The following is a 19,009-nucleotide window of genomic DNA, read 5'->3' on the forward strand; positions in this document are numbered from 1 at the left end:
GAGATGTAAAGCAAAGTCTGAAGGTCTCTGTTTTAAGTAGTGTGTAGTAGAAAACCAAAATCATAGCCAGGCGCAGTGGCTCATGACTGTAATCCCAGCACTTTAGGAAGCTGAGGTGGGCAGATCACTTGAGGTCAGGAGTTCAAGACCAGCCTGGCCAACATGGTGAAACTCTGTCTCCACCCAAAAATACAAAAATTAGCCAGGCATGGTGATGTATACATGTAGTCTCAGCTACTTAGGAGGCAGAGGTAGAAGAATTGCTTGAACTGGGGAGGTGGAGGTTGCAGTGAGCCAAGATTATGCCATTGCACTCCAGCCTAGGCTGCAGAGTGAGATCCTGTCTTAAAAAAAAAGAAAAAGAAAATCAAAACAGCAGTGGCTTAAAATGGGAGTTTTAGTTTCTTTTACAAAAGGGAGCAGATCAAGCCTCTTGTGTTAACTTCCTGGGGTCAACAGACCACAAACCTTCTTCTGTTTGTATCGTCATCCTTAGCTATGGCTTTCATTTTCTAAGATACTTCATGATATAAGGTAACTGCTGGAGTTCCGGTCGTATCATCCAAGTTTTAAGCCAGAAGGAGGAAGAAGGGGAGAGGAAAAGAAAAGGCACAAGCCAGCTAGTTGTCCATCCTATTTTTATGCAGGGACTAATTTGTTTACATTGCTCATCACTAGCCAGTCATGTGCTAAAGCCAGCTCACCCTAGGTTATGAAAGCCAATTGTTACATTTGCTGAAGTTTTTGCAAGCCATTGACTTGAGTTTGGTGGCTTGAAATTGGCCATAGCAAAAGAATTTACACAACAGAAACTGGTATAAGAGAGAGCTATTTGTTAACCATTTATGAGATATAGCTGTTCCTGGCTGGGACAGGGGAGGGAAAGTAGTGTTTAACCTGGTGCATTGCCATACAGAATAAAACCACAGTCCTTTTACTAATGAAGAAGAGAAAGTGATAATGAATAAGAAAACACTCTGCTACATTCTCCCCACTTTGTATCCATAGACTGGATCTGCTTCCCTTGGTTAGGTTGCTAACTCTTATCTTCTTTTCAAATTATGCAACAGTCAACATACTTTTGTATTTGTGTTTCTGCACATGAACTGGCGTTTGTGGACAATAGCTTCTTTGAGGTAGATTTGTAAGTCAAAGAGTATGTGCCCTCTGCTTAACTCTTTATAAAGAACACTCACCAGGTGTCTGGTCTGTTTCCTCCTAATGTAGTTTAGGGGTGATGAGCATGGATTTTGGAATCAGACACCCAGGGTGTGAACACTCATTCAGACACTTCTAACTGTGTGACTTTGGCCAACTTACTTAACCTCTGTAAGTCTACATTTTTTTTTCCCTGTAAAATGGGAGTGGGGTATGCCATCTGACTTTGTAGGGTTTTGTGACAATAAAATGAGATTGCCACTACGTAGCACTTACAGCAGAGCCTGGCAGGTTGTAAACCCACAATAAATAGTTAGCAGGGGCTTATGCTCATAGAAAGATACACATGTGTGCAACATACAATAAGAAGAATGAAAAATGAAACTGGACCTTTAACGTTACATGTAGGGTCAGTATGAGTGGCAGAGATGAGCAGATTCAGATAGGAAAGCAATGGACGTTTAATGTACAAACTGGAAAATTATTCGTTTCACTGACCCCAGGGTAGGTGTATAAGCTAATTGATGGTTATAAAAATCCCCAAGTAAACCAGGAATGTCTCTGATTCATAAGTGCATATTACAAATATATTAAAAATCATCTTTGTGACTATTCGGTTACATTTATTTAGCACATCAGATGCTTTAGTTGTGGAACTTGACAGAAATCAACATAAATGTTCTTTTTCTCTCCCAACTATGTTGAACATTGCACAGATGTGTAGTTAAGTATTTATTATGAACATGCAAATATTGATGTCCCCAAGGCCCATTCTTTGATTTTCAAACTGCTGTTGCTATATTTGGAATTGTTGATTAATACGGGTCTTTGCTCTGATACACAGCGTGTCTGATTTCAGGACCTCTGAGAGCAGCATAAAGAAGAAAAGAGAAGCCGAGTCTTGATATTCATAGGGATGGACAATAATTGAAGACACAAGTGGCTTTGGGAAAATGGCAGCAGGCAACCAAATATATGAGATGGTTAAGGATATGCCTAGCACAGAGCTTTGAACAGGTAGATTTTCAGTCAGTCTTTGCTCCTTAAAAAACGCAGAAGCTGTGGAGAAGAAACAATCAGAATGAAAGAATTATTTTAACGCTAGCCTAGGATAAGGTTTCTTAAGCTTGGCCCTATTGACATTTTTGGCTGGATAATTCTGTGTTGTGGGGCCGTCCCATGCATTGTAGGGTGCTGAGCCACGTCCTTGGCTACCCACTAGGTGCCAGTTGCACGGCCCTCCTCAAGTTATCAAAAATGTCTCCAGACCCTGCTAAATGTCTCCGAGTGGAGGGCAGAATCACTCCCAGTCAAGAACTACTGGTCTAGAAGAAAGGAAAATTAGATGATATAAAGTAAGCAATTGTGTGCCAGACATTTAACCCATTGAGTCCTTGCAACAAACCTGAATTGCAGATGTTGCTAACATCATTTTTGTGGAAAGAGACGTGAGATTCAAAGAAGCTAAGAACATGACCCCAGGTTGGACAGATGGGGTCTGAGTCCAAACGTGATGTTCTTTTCCTTATATCCCTGTCCTTCCCAACTGGATGATGTAAACATAAAGTATCACAAGAGCTGATGCTGCTCCTCTTCTTGGTTCTGGGCTTGGACTTCACTTTCTTATGAAAACCAAATGCAGTTTTCAAAGAATCGTGGACAACTTATATTTGGGTGATTCATCTGATTTGGCTTATGTTTTGTGGAGAACATGAAACAGTCTATTCTCGAGTGGAGGGCTGTTGATAAACAAAAAGATATGTAGTCTTCTGAGCATTTCAAGGGCTGACTCTCCACAGAAAACTCAAACCAGGTCCAAGGGAAATTATTCTGGGGCAGGAACTATCTAAGAACTGTGATATCCTCTGTGGAGAAGTTGACTTCTGTTGTAATGGTTCTTGCAAATATTTCTTAAACCAAATGGGGGTTTTCTTCTGGGGAACACTGAGATAAACTGTTTGCCTATTTGATCCTCTGGCAGTTAATGTAACAGGTTTAAAACTCTGGTCTCAGCAGAAGGGGCTTCATTCCAAGCTAAGGATGCTAATTCTGTGCAGCGCAGTGTGAGGACAGAGCATCCCACTTTCCACCATTTGGGGAGGTACTGGCCCTTGAGTATGCAATTAGCTGCATACCCAACCAATAACTTTCCACTCCTATAGGAGAGGAGATTTTTTGGATATGCAACTAATTTTTCTAATTACTGAGTAGTAACAATTATACCCTCCTGTAGCAGCATGTGAATAGTACACTAGAGTCCTTTCTTAAAGGAGTTGGGTGGGGTTGGGGGTCAGGAAATGAAGGGATAAAATTATTGTTAACTCTACCCCCTTGTTATAACATCAAGAAAATATAAACCAATAAAAGAGCTAAATGTTGGCAATCCATAAAGTTCCATAAGCAGTAATAAAGAAAAACTGAAACAATGTTGATATACAACAAAACAAGGTAATTATCATTATTTTTTAATAAAGCCATTTATCATCAATAAATACCAAGGGAAATAGGAAAAATTACAAGCACAACAATGCCATCTTCCATAATTATAGCTATTAACAATTTAAAGCATAATTATGTGAGGGAGAAAAACTTTTAAGAAAGCTTTGTGCTGTTTTCTCCACAGAGAAGTCAAATTCTCACATTTCCAGTTATTCAGGATTTTCTAAACATTCCACAATGATTGTTTATGCTTGCTCCAACTTATAGTAGCCCATTTTCTAAGGATCTTTCTAATAATTCAGGCCCTTCTTGCCTCTCTATTACCAGGTTTGCCATCAGCCTTGGAGGAAGGGCTGGGATTCAGGAAAAAGGCGTATATGGTAATGATCTGACCATTTCCTAAATGTCACTCATCAAGAGGACTTTGTTTAGTTGAAAAGTTGATTTTGGGATTCCAGGGTCTAATTTATTTTATCTGAACTAACCCCAGTTGAACAGCTGCTGTTGCTTAAATAACTGTGTTCCAGGCCTTGGGGTTACAGAAAGAAATGAGGTACTTGTGTATTTTTTTAACCATTGAACACCTTACATTCCCAATGGGAGACAGACCTGTGTGCCTTTGGTAGTTAATGGCAGGGTGATTTAAAAGTATGCCTCAGAGCCCACCAGCCAGCCTGGGGTTGTAGCCCAACTCTGCATCACTTGTGGGACCTTATACAAATTAATTAATGTCCAGATGCCTCTGTGTCCTTATCTGTAAAATAAAAAATAGTAATAATATCTGCTTGTAGGTTGTTATGAGGACTAAATGAGTTGATATATGAAAAGTGCTTAGAAAGCTGTCTGGCACCTGGTGAGTGCTATACTAACTTGTATATATAAATGCAGTCATTTAACCTGATGGGGTGAAGTCCTGTGACTTGGTACTTTGGTTCTGGTTTGATAGCAGTGGTTGGGGTAGTTTGATACTTTGGATCTGGTGCAATAGCAGACTGGTGGTCACGGAAGGTTCTGTGGACAAGAGAATGATTGTCCTGAATCTTAATGGGTGAGAATAATAGGCAAGAGTATTCCATACAGGGAAAACCACAGGAGCAAAGGGATAGCATTCAGAAACAGTAGGATGTGCCCAACTCTTTATAAGCTATGCTTATTAGAGCCTGACACAATTGAGCTGGTGGCAGAGAGAGAGGAGGCTGCAGTAACTGGCAGAGTCTGGTCACAGAGGCTTGACTTTTTCTTGAGGACAGGAGGGCCCCGTTGAAGGATATTCACTGTGAAAGTGATGGTTAGTCAGAGTTTCAGTCTAGATCCATTAGGAAAGTTGTTTGCTGGGGTGCTCTCACAAGTGAGAAGCGAGCTGAAGGGAAGGGTTAGGGGCAACTTTTGGAATTTTTATGATTCAGACTTCTACCCAGTAGGGCAATATTTCAGCAGGGTTACGCATGTTTGTTGGAAATGAACACCTGGACTGATTGATTCTCAGTTTAATTGTGGTAGTCATTAGGACTGTTTGGCAAATATCCCAGTTCTCTACTTCCAGGCACATGTATAAACAAATGGTAGGATTGTATTTTCTGGTCCCCTTGTGTGAATGGGGTCACATGAATAATTCTGGTCCAAGAGTTGTAAGAAAAGTGATATGTTACTTTGGAACCATATCACCGAGTTGTTGCTGAAAGAGCTTTCAGAGGCTGCTCTTTTCCCTCTGTCACAGCAACTAGGATCATTCCAGATAGAGCTGGCTCCATCAGCTGGGTCCTGCAGTGCAGATGACATGGAGCACAACTCCCGGCTGACTCTTGATTAACATGGAGCAGGAGTGAGAAATAAACCATTATGGTTTTTAAGCAAGGGGTTAGCAGACTTTTTTTGTAAAGGGCCAGATATAAAATATTTTAGGCTTTTATTTTATGGACCATACAGCCTCTGTCACAAGTCCTCAACTCTGTCCCTGTAGTGGGAAAACAGCCATAGGAAATACACACACACACGGGCATGGCTGTGTTCCAATCAACATTTATTTATATAAGCAGGCAGTAGGCTGCAGCTGACCAGCAGGCTGACTCCTACTTAAGTCACTGTGGTTTGGGGGCTATTTGTTACCACGGCATAATCAAGCTATTCCTGACTGATACTTTGCCTAACTAGCTTTTCTTTTTAAATATAGGCAAAATTTACATAGACTGAAATGCACAGATCTTATGTGTGTTATTCAATGATGTTTATAAATGATGTTGTATGATGTTTAATAAATATATACATAATTATATGCTTTATTTTTTATCATAAAACTATTTTATGACTATAATAATTTATTCATTTTCTTGTTAATGGGAATTTGGACTATTTATAGTTTTTGGTCATTATGGATAAAGCTGCTATGAACATTCATGGAAAATCTGTGTGGATCTAGATTTTTATTTCTCTTGGATAAATAGCTAGGAGTATAACTGCTAGGACCTGGAGTGGGTGGGTAGCTGTAGGTTTAAATTTATGAAAACTGGCAAACAGCTTTTCATTGTGCTTGTACCATTTATACTCCCACCAGGAATATTTGAGTGTTCTAGCTACTCTACATCCTCTTCAACAGTTAGTGCTATCAGACTTTTGACTACATTTATTCTATTGGGGATGAAACGGTATCACAACTGAGGTTTTAATGTGTGTCTCCCTGATGACTAATGATGCTTGAATGTATTTTCAGGAGTTTACTCCCATTTGTATATCAACTTTTGTAAATGAACTGTTCAAGTATTTTGCTCATTTAAAAAAATTGATTTCTGGTCATAAATCTTTTCCAGATATCGATATATTTACATCTATATCTATGTTTATTTCAAATTTTTCTTCCAGTTTTTGAGTTGCCCTTTCACTTTTTTAAAATTCTTTTTATTTTTTTTTAAATTTTTAAATTTTACTTTAGGTGCATACTATATCTTGCATTTCTCCCTATATTATCCCTCCCAATGCTCCCCTTTTTTAATGGTACCTTTTGATAAGCAGAATATTTCATTTTGATAAGTACCTATTTATCCTTTTTTTTGTTGTTAAAAAACAAAAATATTTATGCTTTTTGTTGTTGTTGTTAGAAATCCTGCTTTGTGTATCCTAAGAAATCTTTGCCTTCCTAGAGGTTGTGAGATATTCTGTATTTTGTTTTATTAGCTTGAGTTTTGGCTTTTATGTTTAGGTCTTTGATCCACATTGAATTAATTCTTATATAGGAGAGTTAAGAATTGAGATTCTGGCTGGGCGCAGTGGCTCGCACCTGTAATTCCAGTGCTTTGGGAAGCTAAGGTGGGCAGATCATGAGGTCAGGAGTTTGAGGCCAGTCTGACCAACATGGTGAAACCCCATCTCTACTAAAAATACAAAAATTAGCTGGGCATGGTAGCATGCACCTGTAGTCCCAGCTGTTAGGGAGGCTGAGGCAGTAGAATCTCTTGAAATCAGGAGGTGAAGGTTGCAGTGAGCTGTGATGGCGCCACTGCATTCTAGCTTAGGCGACTGAGTGAGACTATGTTTCCAAAAAAAAAAAAAAAAAAAAGAAAGAAAGAAAAGAAAAAGAATTGACATTGTTTTTCCACATATGTATCTAGTTGTTTCAGCCCCATTTATTATTTTCAACTATATTTCCCCCATTCAATTATTTTGGAAACTTTATCAAAAATCAATTGGCCATGAATGTGTGGGTCTATTATTGCATTATCTTCTCTGTTCTATTAACCTATTTTTCTACCTACCACACCATCTCAATTACTGTAGCTTTATAGTAAGCATTGAAATCAAGAAGCATGAGTCTTCTAAATTTGTGTTTCTTTTCAAGTGTCTTTTGTCTGTTCTAGGTCCTTTGGCTTTCCATATAAATTGAGAACCACCTTGTCAATTAAAAAAGCCTGTGGGGGCCGGGCGCGGTGGCTCACGCCTGTAATCCCAGCACTTTGGGAGGCCGAGGCGGGTGGATCACGAGGTCAAGAGATCGAGACCATCCTGGTCAACATGGTGAAACCCCGTCTCTACTAAAAATACAAAAAATTAGCTGGGCATGGTGGCGCGTGCCTGTAATCCCAGCTACTTAGGAGGCTGAGGCAGGAGAATTGCCTGAACCCAGGAGGCGGAGGTTGCGGTGAGCCGAGATCGCGCCATTGCACTCCAGCCTGGGTAACATGAGTGAAACACAGACAAAAAAAAAGAAAAAAAAAAAAAAGCCTGTGGGGTTTTGATTGGGATTGTATCAACTATTAATTGTGGAATGTTGATATCTTAATATTAAGTCTTTAAACACCTGAATACATGGACGAATGCAATACATTTATGTAAATATTATTTAATCAAGAGGTCAGGAGTTTGAGACCAGTCTGACCAACATGATGAAACCCCATCTCTACTAAAAATACAAAAGTTAGCTGGGCATGATAGCATGCACCTGTAGTCCCAGCTATATTAAATATTATTTAATATTTACATAAATGTGTTGCATCTTTCCATGTATTCAGGTGTTTTGTAGTTTTTTAGTGGTGATCTCATATAACTTTACTTTTTTTATTACTTTATATTTTTAATGCTGTTATAAATGGAATTTTAAAAAAATTCATTTTCCAGTTCTTTGCTTCTAGTACATAGCAATAATGATTTTTGTGTATTAACTTTGTATCTAGTAACCTTGCTAAAGTCACTTACTACTTCTAGTTTTTGGTTTTTAACTTCATCAAGAGGTTCTATGTAAGCTGTAACACTGTCTAGGAATCAAAAGTTTACTTCTTACTTCCCAATTTTATGTGTTTTTTTTCTTGCTCTTGTCTTATTGCCCTGGCCAGAGCTTCCAGTACAATGATGAATAGAAGAGGTGAGAACAGACATCTTTGCTTTGTTCTCAGTATTAGAAGGAAAGTTTTTACTGTTTTGCCGTATGTATTATCTTTGGTGTAGGTGTTCTTACATGTCTTTCTATCAGATTGAGGAAATTCCTTATGTTCCTAGTTTATCGTGAATGGATATTGACTTTTGTCTGATGCTTTTCCAGCTTCTATTGATTATATAGATTTTCTCCTTTGTTCTGTTATTAATAATATGGTAAAAGCAATTTGTTGATTTTCAAATGTTAAACTTGCCTTGAAGTTCTGAGATGAGCTTTACTTGGTTGTCATGCATTATCTTTCTTCTATATTTCTGGATACAATTTTATAATTTTTTTTTTTTGAGATGGAGTTTTGCTCTTGTCGCCCAGGCTGGAGTGCAGCGGTGTGATCTTGGTTCGCTGTAACCTTTGCCTCATGGGTCCAAGTGATTCTCCTGCCTCAGCTTCCTGAGTAGCTGAGATTACAAGCACTTGCCACTACGCCTGACTAATTTTTGTATTTTTAGTACAGACAAGGTTTTGCCTTATTGGCCAGGCTTGTCTCTAACTCCTGACCTCAGGTGACCTACCTGCCTCGGCCTCCCAAAGTGCTGGGATTACAGGAATGAGCCACCACGCCCAGCTTATTTGATAATATTTTGTTAAGGACTTTTTAGTTTTTATTCCTGATAAAAATTTGTGATAATTTTCTTTTCTTGTAATAGCTTTGTAAGATTTAAATATAACTGGCCTCAAGATGAATTGGAAAGTATTCCTTCTTCCTCTGTGCTCTGAAAGACTTTGTGTAATTTTGATATTTTTCTTTTTCTTAAGTTTTTGATAGAATTAACCAATGAAACCCTTTGGGTCTGTCAATTTTCTTTGTATTAAGTTTTAAAAATTATTATAACTTTAATTTCCTTAATAATTATAGGGCTACTGAAATTTTCTATTTCTTCTTGTGTTAGTTTTGTTAAGCTAATTTTTCAAGAAATTTGTTTACCTAAATGTTTGAATATACTGGCATAGAATTATTTATAGTGTTCCCATGTTATCTTTTTAATGTGTGTAGGCTCTGCCATGATAGCCCTTTTTAAAAAAAAAAATTTCTGAATTGTTATTTTAGAATTTTTTCTCTTAACTAGTCTTGCTAGAGGTTGACAATATTTTTAGCAGCCTTATTTGAGGTACAATTTGCATGACTTAAAATTATTCTATTAAATTTGGGCTTAAATTTCCTATTCCCTCTGTTTTTAGGTTTTCTGTTCTTCTTTTTGCTTTTTTTGGAACAGATTGAATACTATTTAGTATTATATTTTAATTTCTCTTATGAGTTTTTAGCTATTTTTTATTTAGCATTTTTGCTAATTTTTCAGTCTACTCAGTTAATATTGTATAACTTCATATAAGGTATCAACTTTGCAACCAGTTTAATTTGAGTATGTTTACCTTCCCTCATTTTTTCGGTGTGTATTTTGTCATACATTTTGCATCTACGGAATAAACTCTGTGATGCATTGTTATAATGTTTGTATTAAACTCTCAATTTATATTTTAAAGGATTTAGAAAAATGATAATCTTTTATATAATTTTTAGATAAATATTTGCCCTTTCAGATACTCTTTATTCTTTCTGTTTATCCAAGTTTCCATAAAGGAACACTTCTGTTAAGTGTTAAGGGAAGCATGATTTAGGGTAGTGAAGGTCTGCTGACAATGAACTTTCTTGGCGTTTATACCATGAAAAACAATTATTTTGCCTTCATTTTTGAAAGATATTTTTGTTGCACATGGGACTCTGTATTGATAGTTTATTTTCAGTGTTTTAAAGATATTTTTAATTAACTTTTGACATCAATTGTTTCTAGCCATCAATTATTTTGTTCCTTGAATGTAATGTGTCTTTGTCCCCTGGATAATTTTAAAATTTCCTTTTTATCTTTGGTTTTCAGAGCCTTGTTGTGGCTTTCTGTGTATCTCTATTCTGCTTTTAGTTTATAAGAAACTTTTTTTATTTTTTATTTTTGAGACAGGGTCTTGCTCTGTCACCCAGGCTGGTGTGCAGTGGTACGACCTTGGCTCACTGCAACCTCCACCTCCTGGGTTCAAGTGATTCTTCTGCCTCAGCCCCTCCAGTAGCTGGGATCACAGATGTGAGTTACTGTGCCTGGATATTTTTATTTTATTTTTGTATTTTTAGTAGAAATGGGGTTTCATCATGTTGGCCAGCCTGGTCTTGAACTCCTGGCCTCAAGTGATCTGCCCATCTCAATGGAGTTTATGAAAACTTTTTCATTGGCATGTTGTTTTCTTCCCAGAGGGGAAGTTTTGACCATTATTTGTTCAAATACTGTTTTTGCCTTATTCTTCTCACCCCGATTACACATAGATCATTAACTTGATATTGTTGCATATTTGACTGTGTCTCTGTTATTTTGTTTAAATCTTTTTTCTAAATCTTTTTTCTCCTCTCAATTCTTCAGATTGGATAAATATTTTGATTTCTCCTCAAGTATTATTGATCTTTCTTCAAGTTGAATGGTCCTTTTTTCTCCCTTGAGATTTCCATTTGCTGTTAAGACTATTCAGTGAATTTTTCACTTTAAATATTTTACCTTTCAATTAAGAATTTTGTTTGATGCTTTTTTATAGTTTAAAATTTTCTGTTGATATTCCCCTATCATGACTTGCCTTCCTTGAAGTTCTTGAAAATATTTATAACTTTTTTAAAGTCCTTGTTTTCTTATTCAAACATTTGGGTTATCTCAGAATCTGTTTCTGATGCCTGATTTTTCTTTTGACTATGAGTCACATTTTTATGTTTCTTTGTAAGTCTAGTATTTTTCATTGTGTTAATTTGTTACAGAGATTCTGAATTCTGTTATCTTCCTCTGAAAAGTTAAGACTTCTGTTCTAGATTAAATTTTGCACCTAAACTGGCTGACTACCTTGAACTTGGGAAAGTTTGTTTGTATACTTTGTTAGGGAAGCTCTGTTTCAATTTTGCAATAGGTCTTAGTGTAAAATTGTAATCCTAAGGCATAAACTGCACTTTAAGGTGTCTTCCTTCAGGGGTTTTGATGCAAAGTTCAAAATATTTACCAAGCCCCTTCACCGTGTCGGAATTAAAACTACAGACCCCGACTTTGTTTATGATGGACACCTTACGTAATATCTGGTAGCCTTTTCAGCCTTTCACCTGTTTGTTTCTGCCACACTACTTGGACTTCCCTCAAGCATCTACTGTTCAGGGGTAAGCCCAGGATTTGTGAGGAGATGTATGTGGATTTCCTCCCTCTGTCACTCGCTCTGTCCTGGTATTTCCCTTCATAATCTCCAACCACTTGGCATCCCTGACCTCTGGCTTTTCAAGGCAGTGTGACTGCAGTTTTTTCTTCAGTTCTGGCTTCTGTGTCCAGTGCAGAGTCAGGAGTGGCCTCAAGAGGAAAAGCCATTTAAACATAGGTATCACCCAATATGGTTCTCTTCTTTCAAGGCCATTGGATTGTCTTCAGTTTCTTTCTGCTTTTGGTAACTTTCCAGTGCCTTCTATTAGTTGTTTATATTTTTCCAAGTGTTTATAATTTTTTTTTTTTTTTTTTTTTTTTTGAGATGGAGTCTCGCTCTGTTGCCCAGGCTGGAGTGTAGTGGTGATCTCGGCCCACTGTAACCTGCACCTTCCGGGTTCAAGCAATTCTTCTGCCTCAGCCTCCAGAGTAGCTAGGACTACAGGCATGTTCTACCAAGCCCGGCTAATTTTTGTATTTTTAGTAGACACTGGGTTTCACCGTGTTAGCCAGGATGGTCTTGATCTCCTGATCTTGCGATCCGCTGGCCTTGGCCTCATAGTGTTGGGAGTACAGGCATGAGCCACTGTACCTGGCTGAGTTGATAATTTTTGACTCTTTATGCATCTGCTTCCCACAGGAGGATCTAGGGAAGAGCTCTTCAGGTGGAGGAAATAGCAAATGAGAAGCCCTGAGCAGGACTGTGATGAATGAGCTGGGTGGAAGCAGGAGGCCCATGGGTTGGAATGAAATTTACATCTGTGGGTCCCTGTAAGCCATTGTACTTTGGCATTTACTCTGAGTGAGAGATAGAAAGCCATCAAATGGTTTCCTTAGAGGAAAAACATCATCTAATTTTTGCCTTAGACTCTAGGAAGGCAAGAGAAGAAGCAGGTAGACCAGTTATGAGGCAGTTATAACTGGTAAGAGATAATGATGATTGATCTGGGTCAAAATGATCTGTTGAGAGCCTCTTATGTGCTATGTATGATGCTACCCACCTAGGCTAAACAGCTGTGTTCCCAATCTTCTTTTTGCCTTGACAGGGGACACAGCTTGAGCGCTCTCCTGCTACACAGAAAAACACAAGAGACTGAGCACAGTGCCTCATGCCTGTAATCTCAGCACAGGCAGGCTGAGGTGGGAGGACTGCTTGAGCTCAGGAGTTCAAAACCAGCTTGGGCAACGCAGGATGACCCTATTCCTACAAAAAATTAAAAAAATTAGCCACATATGGTGGCATGTGCCTGCGATCCTAGCTACTGAAGAGACTGAGGTGGGAGGATAACTGGAGCCCAGGAGGTTGAGGCTGCAGTGAGCCGTAATTGTGCCACTGTACTTCAGACTGGGCAACAGAGAGAGACCCCATCTCTAAACACACACAAACGTACACACATGCGCACATGCACACACACATGATAGGGAAAAAAACTTGAGTAAGGAAGGCAGGTCTAGCATAAAGCTTTGGGTGAAGGATTTACTTGTGTGTGCGTGTAGCCACATACCTAGCTGTGTAAGTCATTGCAAATGTCATCTGGCTAATGTCCATTAATGATTAGCTAATTATATAGCTGCCATTCTGTCCTTGGACTGACAGCTGGTTTATTTTACAGAAGGCAATATCTTTGATAGAGTTCCTTTATCACATCAGAAAGGGTAGTTTTTTTTTTTTTTAAGCAATAGCTTCAAGAACAAAGAAGATTAAATAAACACTATTGAATAAGAGAAAAGCCCAGCCCCTGGCACATAATAAGTGCTTAAAAAACATTATTTGAAATTAGATTAACTGCTTTTTTGATTAAAAAAAGAAAACTCTTCCAATTTAATGTCTTAAAGCCCCTCTATAAAGAGTACAAATAATAAGTTAAATAAATACTATCTTGGACTGAAACCAGAAGTAGAAACTTGTGTACCCTCTCTTGATTTGTTAATTACTGAGAAGTTATTTGTGGTCTTGACCTGATATGTGTGTGTGTGTGCATGTGGGTGTATATATATTTTTTTTCTTAGCTCCCTTTTCTCTCTGATTTCTTCTCTCTTTCTCTCTCTCCTTCCTCCCATCCTCCTGTCATTTACTGAGGACTAACCAAGTGTACTAGTTGCTGTTCTGGCACTTGAGGTGCAGAGCCTCCTGCCAGCCTTCAGTTTAGTGTAGTGCTTGCGAACATAGCCTGAGAGCCGGACCCATTTGCATGCCAGCCCAGCCTCAGCCCTACAAGCTGTATGATCAGAGGCATTTTAACAAACCTCACAAAGGCTTGATTTACTTATCTGTCAAATGAAGATGGTGGTGCGGTTTTCAGGCTGCAAGTGAGTGTGTAAGGTCTCTTGGCCATAATATGGTGACACATTTCACAGGTCTCATGATCAGATGAGGAAGCACATAGTATCATTCAGCCTTTTATCCAGGTCCACTAGCTACCTGTTCTTGGTAACAACGCGAGGCAGGGGTAACAAGTGCTGCTGGGTGACTGTAAGAGGCGGCACGGCACTGTGGGTCAGAGTAGCATGGATCCAGACCACCTGCGTGTAATCTGGCTCTGTCACTTATTAGCTGTGTGCCATTGGGCAAATTAACAGTTTCCTCACTTGTGAGACAGGTTAGTAATGCTACCTATGGCATACTATTGCATTGCATATTGCATTCATATGAGGATGAACTGAGTTGACCCTGCAGAGTCCTTAGAGCAGTGACTGGCACTTAGCAAGTTACCCAGAAGTATTGTCTATTAATACTTGCATTGATTGTGAAACATCACTGAGCGTTGCTAAGAGGCTGTCTTTTCAGGAGCAAGGAGTCCAAGTGCCCATTTCCTGTACGTTTGGCTCAGACGCCCACCCCTTACCCCTGCACACAGCCTGTTTTCTGTCTCAGTGGGACACATCTCTTTCCCTTGCAGCACAATCACTCTTTCCTTCCCGCTCCGGTTCTGGTCTGCCATCTGCTGACCCATTCGGCGCTCCTGTCAAGTCAAAGATAGCGAGGCCTTTGTGGAGTGCCCAGGCAGCGTGTCATGTCCCAGTGCTGTTGTACATCTTGTTTCAGAGATATTTTGCCGTAATGTTCTGTGACCTTTTCCATTGAGTGAGGTAGTTGGAGAGGCACTCAGTAAGGGAAAATTGAGCTGTTTTATTCCTCCCCAAGGAGGCTCCTGTTTCCTTTCTACCATTCATTTGAAAGCTATCATTTTCTTGATTTTATAGCTGAAAAACACCATTGATTCACTGGGTGTTAGATGCTAGGAGTTCTCCTATTGACATGGGTATTGACAGTTTTCAGTATATTCTGCGTCTAATTATCACTCTTGGCTAAATGATACACCTTGTGGACTTGAGCGATGGAGTCAATAGCTCTCACCACATTGTTCTACTGCTGCCTATTGAGACTGGTGTCACGGCGATGTGATTTATGCGATCAGAAAGAAAATTTCTGTTGGTGTGCTGCATAATTAAAGCAAGCGCAGAGTGACTGGTGACAAAAAATCAGGACTGCCGATGTCATCCCCAAATGAGGAGAGATTTCTGGAGTAAGCAGCTGCGACAGTGAAGAATCTCTCTTGGCATCTTCCGCTTTGCAATTTTCAAGGGTTCGATTTTCCTCCCAGTCCTGGCTGAGAGCTCGTCTTCTCTCCTTTCCTGCTGCATCCTGGTCAGAGCGTCAGTACCTGTGTGCTACCATTCCAGGGCCTGAGCCCTGGGGCTCGCTCTGGGTAGGGGGGCTCACTGTTGCAGACAGGGGCTGTTCGTAGAATTTGGGCTGTCAGCAGCCCACATTTGCTGGTAGGGAGGATCGATGGCCTCTAAAATGGCTTGTCCTTTGTATCAGCCTGTTTGAGTTTCTGAGGTTGAGATTAAATGTTGGGAAGGCCATTTTCCCTGTGCATGAGAAGGGTGGTCCCTGCATTTACATGGCAGATTCTGAGAGGAGCTGATGGTGGTAATGCTGCTCAGCCTCAGGCAGGACTGGTGAGGAAGTGCAGGTGGCTGACAGGTGGCAAAGGCTGGGTGTATCCTAAGCAAACAACTCTGGTGTGAGACAGTGTACCCCGCAAACCTGCCTTCTACCCCAACGACTCCTTTACTGGTGCTCTTCCCAGAGGCTCCTCAGAAGATCCACACAGTCAAGGACCTTGCCTTCTGCAGCGCTTGCGTGGTGATGATTTTCTGCGAGGCCAGAGTCAACTGATCTAGTCCATAGACTTGTGTGTTCTCACGTGTGAAGTGAACAGGGTTCCTTTTAGCTCTAAAGTACTGCGAATTAGTGAGCTGGGGCTTGGAGTAGGGGTTGGGGAATGTAAAGGTATTAATCTGAGAGGTCCCTGAAGGAATTTGAAGGCCAGACCACCATTGCCTGAGAGGAGTGCTTCATGTGTGCTGCTGGTCTAAGATGTGGAGACTCTGGCTTCATAGGCACTGAAGGAACCTTGGAGGTTAGAATATGTTAGTGAGATATTTAATGAGAGGTATGAACAGAAGATCTGAATCAAGCTAATGGAGTAGACATTTCCAGGCACCTGAGTTGGGCAATGAATTTGGCTTGGTGGCCAGCGAAAGTCATGAGTAGAATGGGATTTGGGTGTTGGTGGATGATGGGACCATGGAAAGGGGTCAGGATTCTGAGGTTTTGGGCAGCTGAGATTGTGACAGGAGGGACTTTTGAGGTCACTGTCTCTAGATGGGTTACCTTCCTGGAAGTGGGATGCCTTGTGTGGCCTCTATGACCATCAATTTCTACTTAATGAACCTCTGTATGTGGCTCTTCTGCAGTTCCACTTTTCCCCATGCACAAAGCCAGAGAGATTTTATGACTTGTGTTCCTATTTTCATCACTGGAATTTTTTAATATAAAAGTTTTGAGACTACTCTGTTATTGTATTTTTGAGGACAACCTGGTATTTTATAATTAGGGGTTGTGTTAGGCCATTCTTGCCTTGCTCTAAAGAAATACCAGAGACTGGGTAACTTATAAGAAAAGAGGTTTAATTGGCTCATGGTTCTGCAGGCTGGACAAGCATGGCATCTGACATCTCCTTGGCTTCAATGGAGGCCTCAGGGAGCTTTTACTTATGGCAGGAGGCCAAGTGGGAGCAAGCATGTCCCATGGCAAAAGCAGGAGAGAGAGAGAGAGAGAGACAGAGAGAGAGAGAGAGAGAGAGAGAGGGAGAGGTGGAGGGGGTGCCACACACTTAAACCACCAGATCTCACGAGGACTCTCACTTTTGCGAGGACAGGACTAAGCTATGAGGGATCCATGCCTATGACCCAAACACCTCCCACCAGGCCCCACCTCCAACATTGGGGATTATAATTCAACATGGGATTTGGGTGGGGACAAATATCCAAATGATTTCAAGGGTCCATAGTGCTTTGTCTTTGACATTGAGTAAACCATGGAATGCCTCAGGGTTCTTGAAAATTCAAATCTCATGTACTTTGTTTTAATTGTTCATGTTTATTTATCTGGACTAGTTCTGACATTGTCCATGGCTCTGGGTAAGGAGAGATGTTCTGTAACTGGGAAGGAACTTTGAGCATTCTGATAGGATTAATTATTTTCATCCAATGTGTAATCATCACTAAACACATCTCTGTGAAGACTCCTCAGTACATGAAACTATTGTTAATGCAACATAGTACCACCAGAAGATTCTGGGTGACCGATTGGGGTAAAGTTGATCATCTGTTAAGATTCTTTTTTTTCCCCATTCTTGACAAGTGGTTCAACTTAGAAACCCTGAGTACCCCTTACAAATTGCAGGCTACCTTGATCACCTGTGATTAGAGGACATGGTTGGTTTGTTGTGTGCTAGGCCTCCATGTCTTACCCACAGTTGATTTATTTTAAACACTGGAAATTGCAAAAAAAAAAAAACCCAAAAAACAAAAAACAAAAAAACCCACCTTGGGGATTCTTTGACCCCACAGTTCTTCCTATACTATGTCTCAGGCTCTTAAAATGCCTCTCCTTTCTGCATCTGTCTTTCCCCAGTTCAGAAGGTAATTCCTGCTGGTAGAGGCATCACTCAGTAAATTTTAGGGTCGTATAAAAATTGCTCTGGTTAGGTTGATATATAATTTAATTTTCCCCAGACTGCTTCTGGCCTCTGCCTGTTTGAGCTCTGGAATCCCTGTGGGGGGTGAGTGCGCAGAATACGTTCTCACCTCTCAATTCATTGTGACTTTAGCTGGAGGTCGGTCCTGTGGCTGTTGTGGCTCTGTATCCCAGTGTGTAGAAGCAGCATGTGAAATGGAGTGAGCAGTAAGCATATGGCTGGGATTTGTGTGTGCAGAGGGATACGGCACAGAGAGGGAAAGCAGCATTTTCTCTCTGGGATTGTCAAGAGAAGTTGACCCCTCCGACCAAGCACACAGGCATAGAGAATCAGGCAGGGCATGGGCCTGGGCAGCCTGGTGCCCGCCTGGTGAGCAATGGGGTGGGATGGCCCACATCATCCAGCCATTGGCAAAGGGTCCAAAATTCAGTGCTTCCCCCAAGCAGCCTAGCTCCTTCAAATGGCATATTATTATCTTTGTGTATTTTCTGTCCTCAGGGTTGTTTCTGCATCTCAAATGTGTGTAAAGAGAATTTTGCACATTCAACAAACTTTAACTTTATAGGCAGCAGGTTAGAGAAAGGAGCTCCATCACATTAAATGCTGGCTATTGTGCTTTTCATTCAGCTTGATGAACAGTGGCCGAAAATGGCAGGGGATTAAACTGATGTAAGGACAAGAATTCATATAAGAGGCTGTGGGAATGAGGCAGAATAATGCTGGGGCTTTGCAGTATTATGGTGTTTTTTGATCTGCTATAGATGGAAGACATAATGTACCTGTATTTATGTTGATTTTAAATAGGGAGTGTGTAAACAGAGGCATATCATTTTCCCTGCAGTCTGCAAGTTGAAATTACACAGCTACCACTTCTGAGCAATGGACATATTTCTGAATAATGAGTTAAGTGCAGTTTTTGAATATTTGGATCTTATTGTACATCACAATAAGAGCATTTTTATTGCTCAACTGGGTTCCTGTTACAGAGGCACACAGTAGGTGGGCATTTGCGAATTATTCATTTGTCAAAGGGCATTCTTCTTCTTTTTAGGAAAATTCACCTTTGTCTTGTTGAATTTGAGCAAAAACACTGCAACCCCGAATAGAAAAAACACCTCCTTTTTCACCCTCACTCTTTGGTGTGGGAGAGCTGCAGATGAGGTGTCCCTTCCTTCTGGAGAAGTGCACATTTGTCTTTCATCTGGGAAGCGTCTTTCTGGGACAGGACCAGC

The 19,009-nt window shown here is 40.1% G+C and overlaps 1 protein-coding gene and 1 long non-coding RNA gene across 6 annotated transcripts in view; both read left to right on the forward strand.

Moving 5' to 3' along the window:
* The window catches only part of LRMDA (leucine rich melanocyte differentiation associated), a 1,109,623-nt gene that overhangs the window by 351,697 nt on the left and 738,917 nt on the right, over window positions 1-19,009 (forward strand). The gene's annotated exons all lie outside the window — the stretch shown is intronic.
* Window positions 298-17,625, forward strand: LOC116535309. Its single transcript, XR_004262152.1, has 2 exons — window positions 298-1,329; window positions 14,279-17,625. It is a non-coding gene; the product is annotated as an uncharacterized LOC116535309 (long non-coding RNA).

Source organism: Sapajus apella, unplaced genomic scaffold (genome assembly GCF_009761245.1).
Source record: "Sapajus apella isolate SASKATOON/1434 unplaced genomic scaffold, GSC_monkey_1.0 scaffold94, whole genome shotgun sequence".
Taxonomy (NCBI): domain Eukaryota; kingdom Metazoa; phylum Chordata; class Mammalia; order Primates; family Cebidae; genus Sapajus; species Sapajus apella.